Source organism: Vombatus ursinus, unplaced genomic scaffold (assembly GCF_900497805.2).
Source record: "Vombatus ursinus unplaced genomic scaffold, bare-nosed wombat genome assembly UNPS02014821.1, whole genome shotgun sequence".
Taxonomy (NCBI): Eukaryota; Metazoa; Chordata; class Mammalia; order Diprotodontia; family Vombatidae; genus Vombatus; species Vombatus ursinus.
The window spans coordinates 8,679,497-8,700,583 of NW_020954599.1; positions in this window are offsets into that span (position 1 = coordinate 8,679,497).

A 21,087-nucleotide genomic window follows, 5' to 3' on the forward strand; every position below is an offset into this window, starting at 1 on the left:
TGTCTGACTTTCAAAATCAATGACCCATGGAACCATTCTCATTACCATTGTCATACTTTGCATTCATATATCACTTTCTGCTTGCATAGCAACTTTTCCAATTTTTTTTTATATCCATGATTCTATTTTATCTCCACCATAACCCACTGAGTTAATGCTTTTGCTAGTATCCTTAATTTACAGATAATGAAATTGAATGTCAGAATAATAAGTTGACTTGCCAAAGGCCATACATTAAGTTAGGGGCAGAATTGAATCTTAGGTCTCTTGACTTCTAGGTTAGCATTCTACATCAATGGAAAAAGTGTTAAGAAATGTTAGGAAAATAGCTGTGTGATTGTTACATGGAATGATGGTTTTCAGAAGACAGCGTGTATACTATAACAATGTTCATTCTTAGGCAATTCAAGGGAATGTTATGACACCATAAATGCCATTCCTCTAATACTTTTAATTAAGATTAATTTTTAATTAATTAATTGAAGTTCATCTTTTTTTGGATTGGTGTCACAGACCCCTTTGGCAGTTTGGTGAAGTCTATAGATCTCTTCTCAGAATGATGTTAAATGAATAAATTAAAATATATGTTTACAAAGGATCTCATTTATATTGATACAGTCATCAAAACATAAACAAAGACACCCCTGAGGTCACACCCTTAGCCTAAGAACCCTTGCATGAGTTTAATATTTAATTAAATATTAATATTCAATGCTAGTTTTATAACTGTACTGAGTGATATGAGAAAACATTAAGTTACTTATTGGAAAACATTGATATATCCATACACACAATGTCTATCCAGAAAAATTGAAGTATTGGTTGATCAATTATCCATTAAGTATTTTTTTTATTTTTTAGGCAATTGGGGTTAAGTGACTTGCCCAGGGTCACACAGCTAGTAAGTATCAAGTATTTGGTCTGAGGCTGGATTTGAGCTTGGGGCCTCCTGACTTCAGGGCCAGTGCTCTATCCACTGCACCACCTAGCTGCCCTCATTAAATATTATTAATGTAGGAAACTAATGAAGACAAATCAGGCCACACCAACTGCTTATCTTGTTTCCTTTAGTGGCATGTAGCTTTTGGCTTGGATTTTTCCATTAATTACTTCCTCAAAGGGCAGGGTACTGAAGAAATTTTGTTCTGTCTTTTTGAGTTTGTGAACTACTGTTCAGACCTGGGTATCTTAGCACAAAAGGCAGAAGGAACTTGAGAACACCAAAATGCAAATAAATACACAGCAAAATGCTGCATAAATCTGGCTTTTGTTTCAGGAGGTGGCTTATGGAGGGAAGTGCTAATGGTAATGGGTAGATTTTATTCATCTCTGTGAGGGGTAGGCCTCAAAGCCACTATGTCCTTTGAAAGGCTGTTATTTGTTTGTAGATGAACAATTATGAGCAGCCCTGGCTGCTGTAACTCTCTGAAAAGATTTATTTACCCCCTCGCTTCCAGTTGGCTTGTTTATATATGTACAGGCAGGCTCTACTGGCATGAGGTACATGGAAAGGAAGATAAAGAAAATTGTCACAATTAAATGACAGGCACAATTACCAATGACCCCCTTGGTTGGGTTCTGTCAGGCTGACATGTCTTTGGAATCAGCAAGGAACAATTGGAAAATCTTCTGAAGTACAGTCCCTTGCACAAATGTATCAGACCATGGAAAAAAGCACAGACGTGCTTTTAGGCACATACAAACATAAAGGCAAAATCACAGCTCTTGGCAGGCTGGCTGTCTTTATCCACATTGGCCCTATTTGACTAGCTACCGATTTGTAATTTAACAGTTGTGGGGAGGGAGAAATAACAAGGAGGGGATGCATCTGTTTCTTTTTCTGACTTGATTTGAGTGTTGAATATGTTGAGGAAAGAGTGATCTTGGAGGACACAGGCCCCTCCCCTTTTAGTTCATGAACAGGGCCTAATTTTAGAAGGACGCTAAAAGCAGGAAGCACTCCACACAATGTTGTCAGATTTCCTTGGGACATGAAGGACCTAGAAAAGACGTCATAGCTAGTTATTCAGAAGGCTACTTCAGAAGGATCACATTAAATTCTGCAGCTGATTCTACCAACAAATCAGTATCTGGTGCAGAAAAGACATGAACTTCCGAGTCAGGTCATGGAACTGCTTTGACCAGAAAATAGTTTCTCAAGGTTAACAGCAAGATATTATGCCCTAGCAATACTTTCAATGGGGATGAAATGAAGGAAAGAAGTGGATTTATCCAATGAAGGGCAAATTGATTTAAAAATAAGAGATTAGTTCCTTCCATGGGGAGAAGGAAATAGAGAAAAAGCATGGGAAGTTTCTCATTTTGTCAGAAAACACAGGAAAATTTTTCATCATATTTCATTTTTAATTAGAATAAAGTGATTTGTGGTAATGGGTAGGTCACAACTCATTATTATAGAGTAATCTATGGCTAGAAAAAGATTTCCATCTGGCCAGCATTTGTTTGTATGTGAACCAGGTTTCCTTTTTATTTGTTAACCCTGACATTCTGACCTGAAGACAGAGGCTCCAATATAATTGCACTCTCATATCTAGATTTGAAAATGCTCTTTGACTGTATAGCTATGGGTAAGAGAAATAACATAAAGAAGAAAACAATCCAAGAGTTCATGTGCTAGGGTATCACCCACCGCACAGGGCTGATATGAGGAATGTTCTCTAGAAAAATTTAGAGCTATAAAAATATAAGCTATTAATATTATTCTCCAAACATAACTATCATTTGCACATCACTTTACTAACTTTAAACAGGATATGTTCTTCTGGATTATTATTATTATTTTTTTAAAAATGAAATTAGGTTCTTCTAATACTTTCTGCTTTTTCCCTGTGGATGGAAGAACGGTCTGAGTTTTGAATTCATTCATCCTTCTTTGGGTAAGTCCATTTCTTGAACGCATTTCATATGTTGAATAATGAGAAAGACTCTAAAAAACAGAAGAAATGCAGGAATCAATATGCATATAATTATTTGTTTAAAGATAGCTTTCATTTCAAACTAGTGCATCTGTCCAGAAATATAACTGGTACCTCTTTTTAGAGTATCACTAGAGAGTCATCATTGTTGTTCATTTATTTCAGTCATATCTGACTCTTCATGACCCCATTTGGGGTTTTCTTGACAAAGATTCTGTAATGGCTTGCCATTTCCTTCTCCAGCTCATTTTTACAGATGAGGAAACTGAGGCAAACAGGGTTAAGTGACTTGCCCAGGGTCATACAGCCAAATCTGAGGTCAGATTTGAAATCAGGTCTTCCTGTTCTGGTCTGGTGTTTTATCTATTGTGCCATGTGCACTGGAGAGTCACCATAGTCCAAATTGTGCAAGACAAGAGCATTCTCGAGGGCTTCAGCTTTATAGGGACATTTTCCCCACAAGAATTGTGGAATAGTTCTTTGAAACTTGACCACCAAACCTGGGGTATACGCTTGCCTAGGAGGTGGGACATGGAAAATGGTCTAGAAAAGGAAAAATAAGGAAAGAAAGAAACCAGCTAGATATGTGAGAAAGCCAGGGGAGAGCAGTGTCTTGACAAGTAGGGAAAGGGTGTTGGGAAGGGGTGTGGTCATCAGTGATGTAAGCTTTAAAGGGGTCCAGAAGGATAAACCCTGAAGAAAGGTGATTTGCTGATTAAGAGTTCTTGACTAATATTGGAGAGAGCCGTTTCATCTGAATATTATCAGAAGAATAAACAGATAATTTTGCTGAAGACAGAAGAGATATTTGAAGAAGATAAGTAAGAGAGTTTTGGGGGCAATTCCTAGCTCAATAACAAACAAACATTAAAAATGAATTTCACAAATTGAGAATACAATCCTTAATAGGAACCTAGTGATATTTAAAAGTAACCCCAAGCCAGGTTTCTAGGGTTTTGCTTCCCATTCCTTATAGTGGTGAAAATTGTACCACAATTCAGTGTCCAGTATTTTGATTGTCATGCCCCAGTTCCCTTCTGCCTTGAAATCAGTGACTCCATTTGAAAACTCACACAAATAGTGGTGGAGGCTAAGTTTTGGGCACTATATTTTAGGATCAACATTGATAAGACCATGAAATGGTTAAAGGATGTCTTTGAAATTATGCCTTATAAAGATTGGCTGAAGGAATCGAAAATGATTTGTTTGGAGATGAGACAACATGGGGGAAAAGACGCAAGTATATGAAGGGCTATGTGGAATAGGGAATTAGACTTGCTTTGAATGACTCCAGAGGGCAGATCATGCGGGAATTACTGGAAGGTGCTAAGAAGTAAAATTAGATTTGATGTCAAGGGAAATGTTCTAATGATCAAGGCAGTCCCCCAGTGGAAAGGGCTGCCTTGGGAGGCAGTGGACTCCCCCCTATTCAAAGACTTTAAGTCAAGACCAGAGTACTACTTGTTAGGTATTTTATAAAAGGAATTCTTTTTCAGATATGGGTTGAACTAGATGGCCTCAGAGGTCTCTTAAAACTTGAAATTCTGAGATTCAGAGAATCAGGGTAGAAAAGTAGGTTCTTCTCTAGACCTCTTGTCTACTCTCACGGGTTCTTATGGCTTTTTTTTTTATTTGGATCAATCCCTCCAAAGTCTCTCCTACTGAAGAGTTAACAAACTGAAAAGTAGAAGACCAAATTTCAAGTGAATAGAAACAGCTTCAGTGGGCATCTTTGATGTTAGCATACTATTAATGACTCAAAGCAACCTAATTCCAAAAAGCTCATTAAAAAAAATCCAGATAATTCTTTTAAAAAACATTTTCATTTAAAGTTTTGAGTTCCAAATTCTAACCCTTCCTACCTGCCTCCCCTACTCCCTCCCTAAGACAGTAAGGAATCAGACATAGGTTATACATGGGCAGTCATGTAAAACATTTCCATGTTAGTCATTTTGTACAAAAGACCTGAATAAAAGAAAAAAAATGAAAGAGTAAAAAAATAGCATGCTTCAGTTTCTATTCAAACAATATCATTTCTTTCTCTGGAGGTGGATAGTATGCTTCATCATGAGTCCTTTGGGATTGTCTTGGATCATTGTATTGTTGAGAATAGCTAAGTCATTCACAGTTCTTCCTGAAATGATATTGCTGTTACTATGTACAATGTTCTCCTGGTTCTATTCACTTCACTATGCATCAGTTCATGTAAATCTTTCCAGGTTTTTCTGAAATCATCCTGTTTGTCATTTCTTATAGCATGATATACTGTATCATATATACATGATACATATATCGTATACCACATCTTGGTATACAATCATAAACCACAGCTTGGTTAGCCATTCCCCAATTGATGGCCATCCCTTCAATTTCCAGTTCTTAGCCACCACAAAAAGAACTGCTATAAATATTTTTATATAATTAGGTCCTTCCTGCCCCCCCTCCTTTTTTTGTTGTCTTTGGGATATAGATGTAGCAGTGGTATTGCTAGATCAAAGAGTATGCACAATTTTTGTTTGTTTGTTTGTTTTTGCTTGGTGAGGCAATCAGGTTAAGTGACTTGTCCAGAGTCACACAGCTAGTAAGTATTGAGTGTCTGAGGCTGGATTTAAACTCAGGTCCTCCTGACTCCAGGGACAATGCTCTACCCACTGCACCACCTAGCTGCCCTGAATATGCACAGTTTTATAGTCTTTGGGGCATAGTCCCAAATTGCTCTCTAGAATGGTTGGATTAGTTCACAACTCCACCAACAGTGAATTAGCGTCCCAGTTTTCCCACATCCCCTCCAACATCCAACGTTTTCCTTTTTTGTCACATTAGCCAATTTGATAGGTGAGGGGCAGTACCTCAGAATTGTTTTATTTTGTAATTTTTTAATCCTTTTTATATGGCTATAGATAGCTTTGGTTTCTTTGTCTGAAAACTGCCTATTCATATCCTTTGGCCAGTTATCAATTGGGGAATGACTTGTATTTTCATAAATTTGACTTAGTTCTCTCTATATTTGAGAAATGAGGCCTTTATCAGAGATATTTGTTGTAAAAAATTTTCCCCAGTTTTCTGTTTTCCTTCAGGTAATACTTTTAATAAACTTAGAACTGAAGTTTATAGTTCTGGGTTAAATATAGCAGTTATTATCATACTTTTACAGTATAAATGTTCATAAGCTTTTGAATTTGACCTTAAAATGAACCTGACAGGTGACTGGAATTAAATTATCAGAGAAAAATTAGTTGCAAGCAATTTGAAAAATCAGGATTTGTCCTTGTCTATACAATGAAGGAATTGGCCTAAGTAGTTGCCAAATTCTCTTCCAGTTCTAAATATTATGATTTTGTTGTCTGATTCATGAATTCTATTGAATAAGGGGAAGCCAGAGAGTTCTGTACCTTATTTATTTCTGCTGAAACATGGCACGGTTTATATCCACAATTTAAGCGACTGATTGATGGAAACTCAAAAGTAATATAAGCCATAAAAATTTTTTTCTTTAAAATTCAAGAAGTTCAGGGGACTCCTCATAAATTTAATGGAAATTAAGTATTCCATTTTTCAAAGTTCCAAGTATTAAGAACTGACTCTTGTTCACTAGGCTTCACACATTCTTCATATTTTCTATTGCTTTTTCGGATCATGATTAGGTGAAGAAGATCCCTCTCACCTTCCATTAGAGTTCACAGAATATTAAATTTGAATCTAGACAATATTTTAGAAGTCATCTAGTCCAATACTCATCTTGCAAATGAAGAAATCCGAGGCTTGTGCAGGTAAATTGACTTGCCCAAGGTCATATAGGTAAGAAAAAAGCAGAACTAGATTTCAAATCCAGGATTCCCAACATCAAATCCAGTGCTTTTTCCACTGTACCACTTGAATAATATACCCAGGTCATAATTAGTGGATTCAGCTTCTCAGGATAATGGGTGAAGAGTATGGTAGAACATTGTACCTTGATGATGTATTTGTCTTTTGAGTGTTGAAATTCATGCACACAAATTTTATCCCATTGATTTTATACTGAATCTTGAGGGATTCTGATCAAAGACCAATGCTAAATTCTTAATTTTTAATCACTTTAACAATTGGGAGACCTTTAAACATAGTCAACTCTTTTGCATTAATGGCCTGGAAGAAAGTTATCATTAGTTTAAATAGATAGATAAATAGCTATTTCTAGCAAATAGTTTCAACCTCTTCCCTCACATTATCCATTACTAGAGAATCACCAGAAAATTAGTTGATTTTCATTTTACCTTTCCTCTCTGCCCATTCCCATTCACCAGTGGATGTGGAAATCAGAAAAGAAATGGATGCAAGACAGGAAAGGGAACTTGACAAAGGAGTCTGCTTAAACTCAATGTGATCAGAGACTCATAGAATTTGGGCTGAAAGGACTCTTAGAAATCATCTAGTCCGACTCCCTCATTACATAGAAGACAAAACTGCATCAGGTTAAATGACTTCGTTGAAGTCACACAGCTAGGCAGTAAGCTGGGCTAACCCCTAGGTCTGTTGACACTCAGACTGGGGCTTTTTTTTTTTTTTTTACTGCACCACATTTATTCAGACTGAATAATCACCTCTGGAGTAGTTGGGAGTGAGCTATACGTTTAGCTTTAATTATATAGTATAAATTTGGAATTGTATGCAATATGTACATGTAATAAATTCTTTGAATTGATTGTTTTCTTGTTCAAGCTTGGCTCTTCTACCAAGCTAGAAAAAATGAATTTAAATGGATGTGAATGACTGGCAACATAATTTTCCAGAATGCTACAGATGGTGCTAACATTTATTGGAAAATTTTATCAATGAAATGTGGTCAGACCATTCCATGTTTGCAACAATAAACTGATTTGACAGTCAACTTTCTTGATGTAAAGTGACTGAAAGAATTTGTTGCTTTAAAATAAAAGAGCAGATAGTGATTCCTTGAAATTAGGGATACTAAAATAACAAAAAGGATCCCTCCTCCCTACAGCTGCTGAGTTTTGATGAGTGACTTGCTGACCAAGTTGACAGCTGTGGGCACTGACTATTAGATCAGATTTCAAAACATTGCTGCTCAGTGTGGTTTAGTTTGTATTCATGGACTATGAAACTCTCAGTATATACTCACTACTCATTTAGAAAGGAAAGAAGGAAAAAAATATTCAGTGCTTACTGTGTGCCAGTTACTGTAGTAAGTACTTTTTAATTATTATCTCCTCTAATATCAGCCGTATTTAAAGAGCAATCAGTTCAAAATAACTGGAGTCTTTAAATAACCATATGTACGTATGTGTGTGTATAATTTTTTGATCAACAAAATTCTGACCTCTCTCTCCTATAAAACCCTCCCAACAATTGAGAATGAAAGAAAAACAAAAACAAAAATTATAAATAAAAACAGTTTTTTGCATAGTCAAGCAAAACAAATTTTTGTCTTAGTCATGTCCAAAAAAAAAATCTCATTCTGTACTCCAAATCTTTCACCTATCTATCTGGAGGTGCTTAGCATGTTTCATCATCAGTCCTCTGGAATCATGGTTGATAATTATACTGATCAGAGTTCTTCTTTCAAAGTTGTTTGTCTTTGCCATATTGTCATTGTATAAATTATTCTGCTTTTGTTCACTCTGCAACAATTCACGTAAGTCTTCTCAGGTTTCTCCGAAACCATTATCTTCATAATTTCTTACAGAACATTAGTATTACATCACATTTATAATAACACAACTTGTTCAGCCACTCTCCAACTGGTGGGCACCTCATCAGATTTCCATTCTTTGACACCTCAAAAAGAATTGTATTTTTGTACATTCTGAGTTTGTTTTTCTCAGAAATTATCACTCCAGAGCAGAAGAAGGAAAACATTGTACACAGTATCAGCAACATTATGTGATGATCAACTCTGAATGATTCAGCTCTTCTCAGCAACACAGTGATCCAAGAAAAGTACAAAGGACTCATGAAGGAAAATGCTATCCACATCCAGATAAAGAACTGATGATCTCTGAGTGCAGATTGAAACATACTTTTTTCACTTTATTCTTTTTCATGGTTTTTAATCCTTTTGATCTGTTTCTTCTTCACAACTGTGACTAATATGGAAATATGATTTACATGATAGCACATGCATAACCTGTATCAAATTGCCTTCCATTTTAGCAAGAGGGGAGGGGAGAGAGGGAGAAAAATTTGGAACTCAAAATCTTATAAAAATGAATGCTAAAAATTGTCTTGATGTAATTGGGGAAAAATACTATTTTTTTTCTTTTTTTAAATTAACTTATTTTGATTTATCAACAATCACTTACATATTATTTTGAGTTTAAAATTTATCTCCCCCTCCCTCCCCACCACCCTCCCCCAGACAGAGCGCAGTCTGATATAGGCTGTACATATACATTCCTATTAAACATATTTTCACATTAGTGATGTTGTAAGTAAGAATTAGAACCAATAGGGGGAACCATCAGAAAGAAGAAACAAAACTCAACAGAAGAAAAAAAAAAGAACAAATAGTATGCTTCTATCTGCATTCAAACTCCATAATTCTTTCTTTGGAATGCGGATGGCATTTTCCATCAAGAGGCCTTTGGAGATTATCAATATTAATCATATCAATTAATATCAATATTAGTCATCGCACAACGTGGCTGTTATTGTGTACAATGTTCTCCTGGTTCTGCTCACTTCACTCAGCATCAGACCATGCAAGTCTTTCCAGGTTTTTCTGAAGTCAGCCTGCTCATCCTTTCTTATAGCACAATAGTATTCCATTACAGTCATGCACCACAACTTGCTCAGCCATTCCCCAATGGACAGGCATCCCCTCAGAAAAATACTATTAAAAAGAAAAAAAAAAGAAATAATTACTCCTTTAGCATACTCTTCTTTTCTCCTTTCCCTCCTTTGAGGGAAATGTCTTTCTATACCCAAGGATGCATGCGTGTAGGCATGTATGTACATGTGTTCTTCCCTTTTTTGACTGGTTCAGATGAGTGGGATCCAAGGGTCAGCCATTCTGTCCCACCCTTTCCTTCTTGGTTGTAAAGACATCTACTTGACCAACCTGATTGAGATAATTTCCCCTAACCCTCCTTTCCATTCCCCACTCCACCCCCAAGTGTACTCCTCTTCTTATCTCTTTCTGTTTTTCCCTTAAGACCATGGAGACATAATAAAACCATTTCCTGGTTTTTTCTCTAATTAGCCACCTCTATAAACCCTAAAGATAAGCTTCAGAGGGGTCATATATCATTACCCCATATTACAATGTAAGCAGTTTATCCTTGTTTAGTCCCTTATTATTATTCATTATTATTTACCTTTTTAGCTTTCCTTTAACTCTTGTGGTTGGGGTGGGGAAAAGGAAGAAAATAAACATTTACATATCATCTACTATGTGTCAGGCACTGTACTAAATACAAATATCATCTCATTTTATCTTTATGCAAAAAGGCAAGGAAGGTGCTGTTACAATCCTCATTTTATGATTGAGGGAGCTGAGGTAAAGAGAGGTTAAATGACTTCCCCAGGATCACAAAGGTAATGAGTATCTGAGGTCAGATTTGAACTCAGGTCTTCCTAAAGTCAGGACTAGCCTCTATCCACAGCATCCAGGGCACTCTGTCCACCTAGTTGCCAGCTGGTTGAACTTCATAGTTTCTATACAGATCTGGTCTTTTCATCAGGAATCCTTGAAATTCTTCTTTTTCATTAAAGGTACATTCCTATGCCTTTTAGGATTATACTCTCTTTTACTGCATAAATTATTCTTGGCTGTCATCCTTTTGCCTTGTGCAATATTGTATTCTAAGCTCTCTGTTCCTTTATAGTGGAAGCTGTTTAATCATGTGTGATCTGACTGAGTTTCCTTGATACTTGATTTCTTTCTTTCTGGTTGTATAAAGATTTTTCCTTTGAACTAGAAACTCTGGATTTTGGCTATGATTTTTGAGTTTCCATTTTTGAGTTTCTTTTAGGAAGTGATTGGTGGGTTCTATTTTCACTTTGGAAGTAGCTAGGTGGCTCAGTGGAGACAGCACTAGGCCTGCAGTCAGGAGATCTAAGTTCAAATCCAGCCTCAGACTCTTACTAGCAATGTTACTTGGAGCACGCCACTTAAACTCTATTTGCCTTAATCCACTAGAGAAGGAAATGGCAAACCACTCTAGTATCTTTCCTAAGAAAATCCCACAAACAGTATTGGTTTGAAATGGTCCATGGAGTCACAAAGTGTTAGACATGAACCATAACAATTTCTACTTTGTACTTTAGTTCTAAGAAGTATGGGCATTTTTTGTTTTTCTTGGAATATGATGTCTACACTCTTTTTCTTAGTCATAGTGCTCAGGTTGGCCAATGATTCTTAAATTTTTCCTCCTTGATCTGTCTTTATTTTTTTCTCCTTGATACCAGAACTGCTTCTCACCCTGGACTGCCACCTCTACACATTAGGATCTTGCTCAATCTGCCTGGGATCTGTGACCCAAAATTGGGTAGTAGATTATGAAGCTTCCATCTGGCATCTGTTCCTGTCCCAGTGCCTGGGTATGGGTCTGGGACCTCCCGTTGCCCTGGTACACAGCCTCTCCCTGGACACTGTGCATAGAGCAAGGTGTACTCCCAGCCAGACCTTGATTCCAGGGCTCACCTGAGGTGGAAAAATGACATTTCTTGGATTTCTCCATCAGGATTCAGTCTGGTGAGTTTTCTAGATCTGTTTGGAGGAGTTTTATAGGAGAAGCTAGGCTGTTCTGTCCTCTTTCCTCTTGCTTCTGCCCTCTCATCATATTTTAACAGGATAGAAGTGTACTCTGAATCTCTGGTGCAATTACATGGCAATAAACTTTTTTTGAAAATTAATTTAATTTTTTTTTTAGCAAGACTATCATTTAGTGGAGAGCTATCCTGTAGTTAAGGCCAATACTTGGGAAAATATGATTCATTTAATAAAGATTTTATTTTGTCAGCCAGAAAATTCATTTTATTTACTGATTCAAAACTAAAGAGGAAAAATAGACTGTGGAAATAATTTAATTTTCATGTGAAATCAGTAAATGTCAACTTAATAATATACCAGTCTGAGAATTTCTCTCCCTAATCTAGAATGTTATGCTATATAGAAAAGTACATCTAGAGGTCAGACTATCAGGCCATTAGCAGGGCTACTTAGCGGACAGTCTGGGATTTGTTCTGTGGCTTCTGATGATGATTAAACACTTTGTGGAATTAGAGTCAGCAAAGATCTTGGGCTGTCTTGTCCAACTTGTACCTAATGGAGATTTTCTTTTATAGTATCTGTCTCCCTCAAATGAGGGATGTATTGAGGGGTTATCCATCTCCTCCTAAGTCAGAATAATTTTGGAAAGTTCTAATTGTGAAGTTTTGTAATTGTATTTGAAAATTGCAATTTTTCTTTACATCAAAATGAAATCTGTCTCTGCAATCTGTCTCTGCAAATCTGTCTCTTTTCACCCATTGCTTCCCAAGGGGTAGATGAATTCTTTTTCTCCATGATAGGTATTCCCCTCCTCCAAGTCTTATTTTACGAGATATGACCATCTCCAGTTCCTTGAATAGATCGTTGAGGTCAAGGTTCTACATCATTCCGGCCACTTTAAAATTTCTCAATGCTCTTAAAATATGAATCCAGTACTGAACATAACTACCCAGATTTGTTCTGATCAGAGAACTTAAACATCTGTAAGGCAGGCAATATTTTCCAAATTTTCTTTTATAACCCTGTCACCTTGCACATATGTCAATAGTCAATAAACAAAGGATCTGTGATCTGGTTAGTGTGGGAATCCCTTCTACTAAGACAAAACCTCATCTTTAATTTATAGGTTGAGTGCCAACCTATAAATTAAAGTTCCAGTGACTGAGATAGAACTTGTAAAGTATCAGAGAAGAGTTCTAAACTCAAGTCTTCTTCTCTGTGTCAAAGACATTATGCCATGTTGCTTCCTTTGCACACAGTAGGTGCTCAATAAAAGTTTGTGGAATTGAATTGGTGATAACTTCTCTCATTTTGAACAATTACTGCCACCCGAGAATACTGTAGCTTTTTTTTTTCCCCTATGGACTCACGTTAAGCTTGCAGCCCACTACAACTTCAGAACATTTTTTAAATAGAAGATATTGCCTAGCCCCATTTCTGGTACTTAAGTAGGAAGATGTTAGAAGAATGTAATAACAATGGGCTCCACATGAAACTTCACCTGATGGAATTTTATGGGAAATTGCTCAGCACCCTTTTTGCACATTAATCTGGTCTTATTCAATTAACTTCTCCCACCTTTCTTTTGTAGTAGGTACTTACCAGAAATGATCACCTTGCATAGGAGTACAGGGACTTTTTGTTAAATGGTACTGCTATATTCTGGAACACAGGGATTACATATTAAATGAGCATGAAATAATTTGCTGAAGGAGTGATAAAGCATTGCTGGGTCCAGCAACTTTTTGGGCATTGAATTAAAACATATATGACAATATGGAATCATAACATTGGAAAAGAATTTCAAGAAATAATAGTAGTTGGTGACTGTCAGGCTTTTATGAAACCCATTCTACATTTTTTTTCATGTCCCAGAATCCTAGACCCTAATGAAATAATGGGGTAGAGACTAGAGGTGATTGTAGAGAAATAAATTAAAAGTGTTAGCTATTATTAGGACCACACTCCCCTCCACCCCAGAGCTCCTTAGGAAGCTCTATAGAGTTAACCCAGAAAACTGTTGGTGTAGTCTATTTTCTTCTTCCAGGCAGAACTTTCTGAAACTAATGAGAAATGAAACAATACAGTAAAAGTGCTTTGTAATCAGTATAGCGCAATATAAATGGAATTGATGATGGTAATGATGATGGTGGTTACAGTGGGAACCATCATTCCATCCTTAAATGTCTTCAAGGAAAGGAATTCAGTCTCAAAATTCAATGTTTCCCGTTTCTTCTACCAGAACGTTATTTTTTATATAACTCTTATGTAAATATAGACACAAAGTGCCTGAAATTAGAAAAGTTTGATACTTTGGTACTTTCTAGAAAGAAGAAATCAAATCCTCCTTCTATGGTGTTTTCCTTTCAAAGGTCTTTTGTATTGGATCTATTTCATTGAAGTCCAGAGAATTTTCCCCTCTATCCATCCACATAATGGAACTCAAAATGTCTTGACCTTTGTCAAAATTGGTTAAGTGATAATTCTGAATGTTCAGTGGGTACTTTGATTGCTTGAAAGAATGACGTCAAAACCATGTGAGCCATTCATATTTTGCCTTTATGAGTTAGAAAGATTTAGTGTGATTAAAACTAGAAAGGCAGCAACTGTATTTGCTTCATTTAACTCTTCCTGTACATTGGTTCACTTCTGAACTTTAAAAAAATACTCATGGTTGATAGTTATTCTGCACTGGGTCATTATTTAAGAATCCCTCAGTGCTATGAATTTCTCTGGTGGAGTCAACTTTTCTCATTGAATGCTAAGAAATATGAAAAGAGTAAAGGTAAATTGGAAATTTACATTTGGAATATATATTGGAAATTTATGAATTGGAAAGTCACATGATGCTACTTTTCAAGACCCTTAACTATTTTTTGAATTGCTCTTATTTAGCTGACTTTCTAAACTTGATGCACAAATCTTATCAAGGTTCTGCCCTCTTAGGGACAGCTAGGTGGCACAGTGGATAGAGCTCTGGCCTTGGAGTCAGGAGAACTTGAGTTCAAATCCAGCCTCAGATACTTGACATATACTAGCTGTGTGACCCTGGACTAGTCATTTAACCCCATTGCCCAGCCCCCCCCCAAAACCCAAAGAATCTGCCCTCTTATCTACTCACTGTACAAGGTAAAGTTTTCTTAATATGGCACATCACTTTAGATATCAGAGTGGCTTAACTGTAATAGGACAAACTCAGTAAAGCATAGGTGGACGCTATTTTTTCCCCTCAGTGTCTTTACCTTTTATTATGGCTAACATGTCAGGAATTCCTATGAGACTGTGCCCATGTGCACTTGGGGGAATTTTTCATGTCCTTGGCTTATAGTCATCATCCAGGAAATTTAGGGAAATTTGTGCAGGCTATTCCAAGCATTCTGATACTCAAACCCCATTTACAAGTATTTGCAGCTACATAACACAATATTATAAAAGATAAGTTTATTTAATGCCAAAGAAAATAAAATTCAGATCTGTAGCTTCATTTTAATGACTGGAATAAATCCCTGGAGATATATATGGTCCACAAATTGCAGGTTTCTTTCCTGATATAGTTTTCAGTAGATGGATTTGGGTGTTGTTTTTAGCTATTCTCTGCTGCCCAGTGATTGGTCTCTGTGGTAGCTAGGTCCAGAGATGTGGCTCCTCCCAAAGTTCCTTTTTCCTTCTGACAAGGGTCACGAGGCATTTTTCTTTGTCACAGTTCCTTTTGCAATTTTTGTTGCTCTTGACAGGGGGCCCCATGTCTGACTCTTGCTCACTGCAGTTAACTGGTTTTTGTTTTTGTCAAAAAAGAAAAAAATCCTTCTGGGCAAGGCAAAACTTTCTGTGCTTGTGGGTGCTACTTTTGCAACCAATGTGAGGAAAAACAGTCTTCATGATACCCTGCCCTGGCTGAAGATTTACTCCTATTGAGGTTATGACCATTTGCTCCTGTTTCATTCAGTCTCTGGACCCACAAAAATGTGCTTAGGAGCGTGGTTTCTCATTCATTGTTTTTCAGTTTCAGGTCAGTCTCTGTCTCCAGCTCTAGACTAGATATGTTTCCAAACAAATAAGTTTCTTATCATAAACTTAATAACCATCAACAAAATGATTAAATAAACATAGAATACAAGGAATAAAATCTTACCAGCTCCTTAACCTATAAGAAGACAGAGTTAAACACTGGTAAGTTTAACAAGTGTTCGGTATGTGTCCAGACCATTGAAAATGATTTTACCCAAATGGGAGATGCTGAGGATCTGTTTCTGAGAGGAAGGAGAATGATGAGTATGTGCATGGATTTTCTGTGGTGGTCTACCATGTGGTTGGGAGTAGCCTCTTTTCCCACTGACTGTGTAGCAAACCTGTTCTTGTCTTTAGATTTACCTGATAGCAAGAGTTATTTGTAATGGAGATAAACTAGAAGCCTTCCCAGTAAGATCAGGCACGAAACAAGGATGCCCACTGTCACCAGTGTTATTCAATATTGTATTGGAAATCCTAGCAATAGCAATGAGTAGAAAAAAGAAGTAGAAGGAATCAGAATAGGAAATGAAGTAATAAAAGTCTCTCTTTTTTCAGACAATATGGTGATATACTTGGAAAATCCCAAAGATTCAACTAAAAAGTTATTTGAAAATATGAATAATTTTAGCAAAGTAGTAGGATATAAATTAAATCAGTATAAATCATCACCATTCCTATGTCACAAACAAAACTCTGAAAGAAGAGATAGTAAAAAATATCTCATTTAAAATAACTTTCTTTTTTCTTTCTTCTTTTTTTACATATTTTTCATAATTTTATATAACAAATCCTTTTATTAAGGGGATTTGTTCTGTGAAGTTTGGATTCAGTCAAAGGGCTGCACTTGAGGACCTACAGGGCCACACGTGACCTCAAGACTACAGGTTCCCCACCCTTGGTTAAAACAATAACAACAAATATAGCATCCCAAGTTAAGAACCCATGATTATTTGATTAGGATAGAATCCTGTGATTTTCAGACAAGAAGGAAAGTCAGCACATGTGTAACAATGGAGAAATGAATAATAAGTCAATATCTTTGTTCTTTAGACAAGGAGTAGAAGAGAAGGAGATATGCTTAATCCCCAAATGACTCTTTAAGAAACTAGACACTCCTATAGCTCTGTTCCTTCACTCTTTGTTTTTGTTGGAAATATTTGGGTGAAGCTTCTCTCAAAATCTTCTGTATTTCCTTTATTCAAGATTGGGTGGGTGGTATCAGTGAAAGTCACAGTTCCCCCTTTTAGGAAAAAGATGATAATGTCACTCTTCTTAATGTTACTCTTCTCCCTTATATTTTTGTTAAGTACGTGTTTTAACATGAAAGGCAGCATGGAGTCGTAGCCAGAGGACTGGCCTCAGAGTCAAGATAACCTTGGGTCAAGCTCTATCTCTGACACATATTGGCTGTGTGACCCTGGTTAAGTTGGTAGGAGTTTCTTCATTGTCACACTTCTACACTGATGGAACCTTAGATATGGACAATAGAAAGTACATCATCCTTATGGAAAGCCCCCGAATGACAGAAATTATGTCCTTTATATGTTCAGCAAATAAACTTGCTATTGTGTATATTAACTATATTGCTGGCCTTCAGTGAGGCCATGGTATGGGCTTCACTTTTCCCTCAGGGTGGGGTGATGGGATCTCACTCATCCCCCTTGTGACCAACTCTACAAATTTGTGATATAGATGGCCAGAGTACAGGTGTAGCCTGAAATGGGATTCAGTTAATTAGATTCATTAGCGTCAGGATCTAATCAGCTGAACTAACCACCCCTAGGCATTCTGTATTTAGTGCCCTGTGGGTGTTCTAAAATCATTAATTGACTCTGAGCATTTTAGTAGCACGTCCAAAATACACATAGCTTTGTTTTTCTCAGGCATGATGATTGAACTAAAGAGGCTATGCCCCCTCGAGTTTGAGTTTAGACATGACTCTGTGATTGCTTTCTTTCTGGCAGACTTAAAGTCATTGTTATTAAGGAATATGGAATGACTGTGATATTTAGAAATGTCACAGGTAATTGTGACTGTAGCAGTGCTGTCCAAAATCATCACACCTTTATTAAATATTATTTATTGAAGGTCTGGGTGCTCCTAGCACTGTTCTAGGCATCTGTTATTTAATTCATTTCATGTAAATCTCTAGCACAGAAGCAATCCACCACTAACAATGCAATTGTTATCAGAAAATGCCTCTGCATAAATTGTTAGGTTGAAAGAGTAAGGGAGGTTGGTCTCTTGATTCGGGACATAACGACCTCATCCTACAATCAGAGTGGGGTGCTAGGATTTTGTCCTATTTCCTTTTCTTGTAGATGTATTTTAAGTAATTGTGAGATAGAGGAATTGACTCAACAGTATGTTTATGTGACAGTAATATTTCACAAAATTCCCAAGACCCTCTGGTGACTCCTTAGCAAAGCAATTGATTTAAATTCAATTCAATTTGACAAATATTTAAGTGCTTAGTATGTGCAGAGTATTAAGTCAGGAGTTGAGGATATGAATGAGAAGGGAATGCCACACTAGATTTAAAAGGCTGAACACCATGGCAAATGAAATAATGGTGTATCTTTCTTAGTATACTTTTCATATTCCTAACTAGTTATGTATACATTGAATAATATTTTAAAATAAGAAGTCTATATTGCCTGCCACATAGCAAATACTTGGTAAATGCTTATTAACTGATTGATAACTATGCCTATGTATTTATTTATGCTAAGTGGCATAGTAAGTATGGAGTTGACATGGAGTCAGAAAAATATGAGTTCAAACTCTGCCTCAGAAACTTACCTTTAACTTAATCTTTTTTTGCCTCAGTTTCCTCATCTGTAAAATGCTGATAATAATAGTATCTATTTTGTAGGGCTATTCTGGGGATCAAATGAGATAATATTTTCATTTGCTAGGTGGTATAGTGGTTAGAGTGCTGTCCCTGGAATTAGCAGGACCTGAGTTCAAATCCAGATTCAGATATTTACTAGTTGTGTGACCCTGGGCAGGTCAGTCTCAGTCTACCTCAGTTCCCTCTTCTATAAAATGGAGATAAAAATAACACTGACCTCCCAGGGTTATTGTGAAGATCAGATGAGATAATACTTGTAAAGCACTTTGCAAACCTTGAAGCACCATATATCATCCTGTCTCTCCGGTAGAATGTAAATTAATTGAAGGCAGGAGCTACTTTATATTTGTCACATCCTTAGCACTTTAAATAGTTTCTTGTACACAAAAGACATTGAATAAATAAATACTTGCTATACTGGATTTCAATCAATGATTGGGAAGGTGAGTTTTGAATCCCAGTGAAATGGATCAGATTCCCTTATGGAGTCAGATAAAGAAGCTGCAGGAGAGTCCAAAAGAAAGACCACTTCCATTTTAATCTAACATAAATCTCTCTTACAACATCCACAATAAACTGTCCTCTATCCAGCCTCTACCTGAAAATTTACAGAGGTGGGTAACTCACCACCTCCCACAGTAGCCTGTTCCATGGCTCTAATTGTCAGCAAGTTTTTCCTTATATTGAATTGAAATATACCCTGTAACTTTCACCCATCGTACCCAAGGTCGTCCTTTGGGGCCTTGTAAACCAAGTATAATCCTTCTTCCTCATGAAAGCACTTCTGATACCTGACTGCAGTAAACATGTCAACTCAATTCAATGAAACATTTATTAAACACCTAATGGGGTAGGTGCTAAGGGTACCAAGATGGATAGGACACAGACCCAGATTTCAAAGAGTACAGTAGGGTGGAAGCTCTGTATTTAAGTAATTATAATAAAAAAGGATGGCTTGATAATTGTACAAGAAGTACTATAAGAAATTTGAGAAAGGAGAAGTCACTTTCAGCCTAGGGAGAGGGAAGTAGTATCAGGGAAAGCTTCATGGAAGAAGTGGCCCCTGAGTTGAAACTTTATGGAAGAGAGAGACTTTATAGGATGGGTATAATGGAGGGTAGGGTGGGATTTCATTCTAGGCTTGGGAGACAGTGTAAACACTAGAGAGACAAAGACAAGAATGAAGGACAGACTATAGCTCAGTATGGCTAAAAAATAAAGTTTATGCAGAAGAGTTTATGACAAGCCTTTGGGCTGGAAGATTTTGGCAAGCGTTAAATCCCAAGATGGAGAATTTGCCCTTAATTTAGTAGATAACGAAGAGGACTGAGTGGCGAATGAGAAACTTGACTTAGGCTTTTAAAAAAACACATGCATTAATACCAAAAACAAATGATTCCTTAAGATGGATATGTTTGTTCCTCCTTGTTCTCCTCTTGTTTGGAATTAGTGGACTTTTGTCTATTGACTATTTTTTTGAAGGATGGATTAGAAAGGAGACACAGTAGACATGGAAAGTAGTAAGTAATTTAATCAACGGTGTGCTGGTAAATATTAAAAATCTGGCTCCCCCCCCCAAAAGTATAACCAACAAACTTTTAAGTCTGATCTTCATTATTAACATATTCTCTGTCACTTTTTTAAGTCTAGACAATCAACAAAACAATAAATCAAGCCCTGATTTGTAACTTTTGCTAATTTCCTGAACTGGTTTGAGCTGGCTCCAGGAAACCCTTGATATAATCTATGTGAACAAATGAGAGTTGGAACCATGGTGGTTGCCGTGAGAATAAAAATCAAGAGAGAGATGCAAGAGAATATTGCTTTGAGGTTTAAGTCAACAAACATTTATTAAGTACTTAACTATGTGCAGCACGGTTGGGTTAGACAATGAAAGTATAAAGATAAAAATAAAGACATCTTTGTCCTCCAGTAACTGATTATGTTATCTATTTGGTTAGAATTTTCCCCAGAACCAAAGTCATGATCATAATTTTTAGACCATTCTCTTCCATTTTCTGAATTTCTTCAATCTTCTGGTACCTCTTCTGTTTTCCAATCCCACAAAACAATTCTTTCAGGGAGGGTGGATGTGGCAGGGGAGGGGGGAATATAGTGCACAAGTGACTAGTCCTGGGTATCAACTTTCTTTTATTCATTTTTGCCCTGTAATCTTCTCTCACAGAGAAAGCAGAAACAAAGAAAGAATTGAGCATCTCTCCCTTCTCCATGTTGTTCAGTGGCTTATTATAGCCTCAAACAGAGGTGTCAAACATGCAGCTGTGGACTGCAGCAACATACCTGAACCAGATTAAAATGCAGTTGAGAAATATTTAACAATACAAAAAAAATTTTAATAGAACATAGAAAATGTTAATATGTGATCTTCTAAGTAAACATATGGCCTGAAGGGATCCTTATGTGCAATTTAGTGACCCTGTTTCTGTCTTAATTTAACGCCATTGGCCTAGAGGAAGCTTGGGCTGTTTTTTATTTTTCAATGAACAAAAATTTTTCCTTTCCATCTTTGCTCCCACATTGGGAAAACAAAACAAAAAAATCAAAAACAAAAA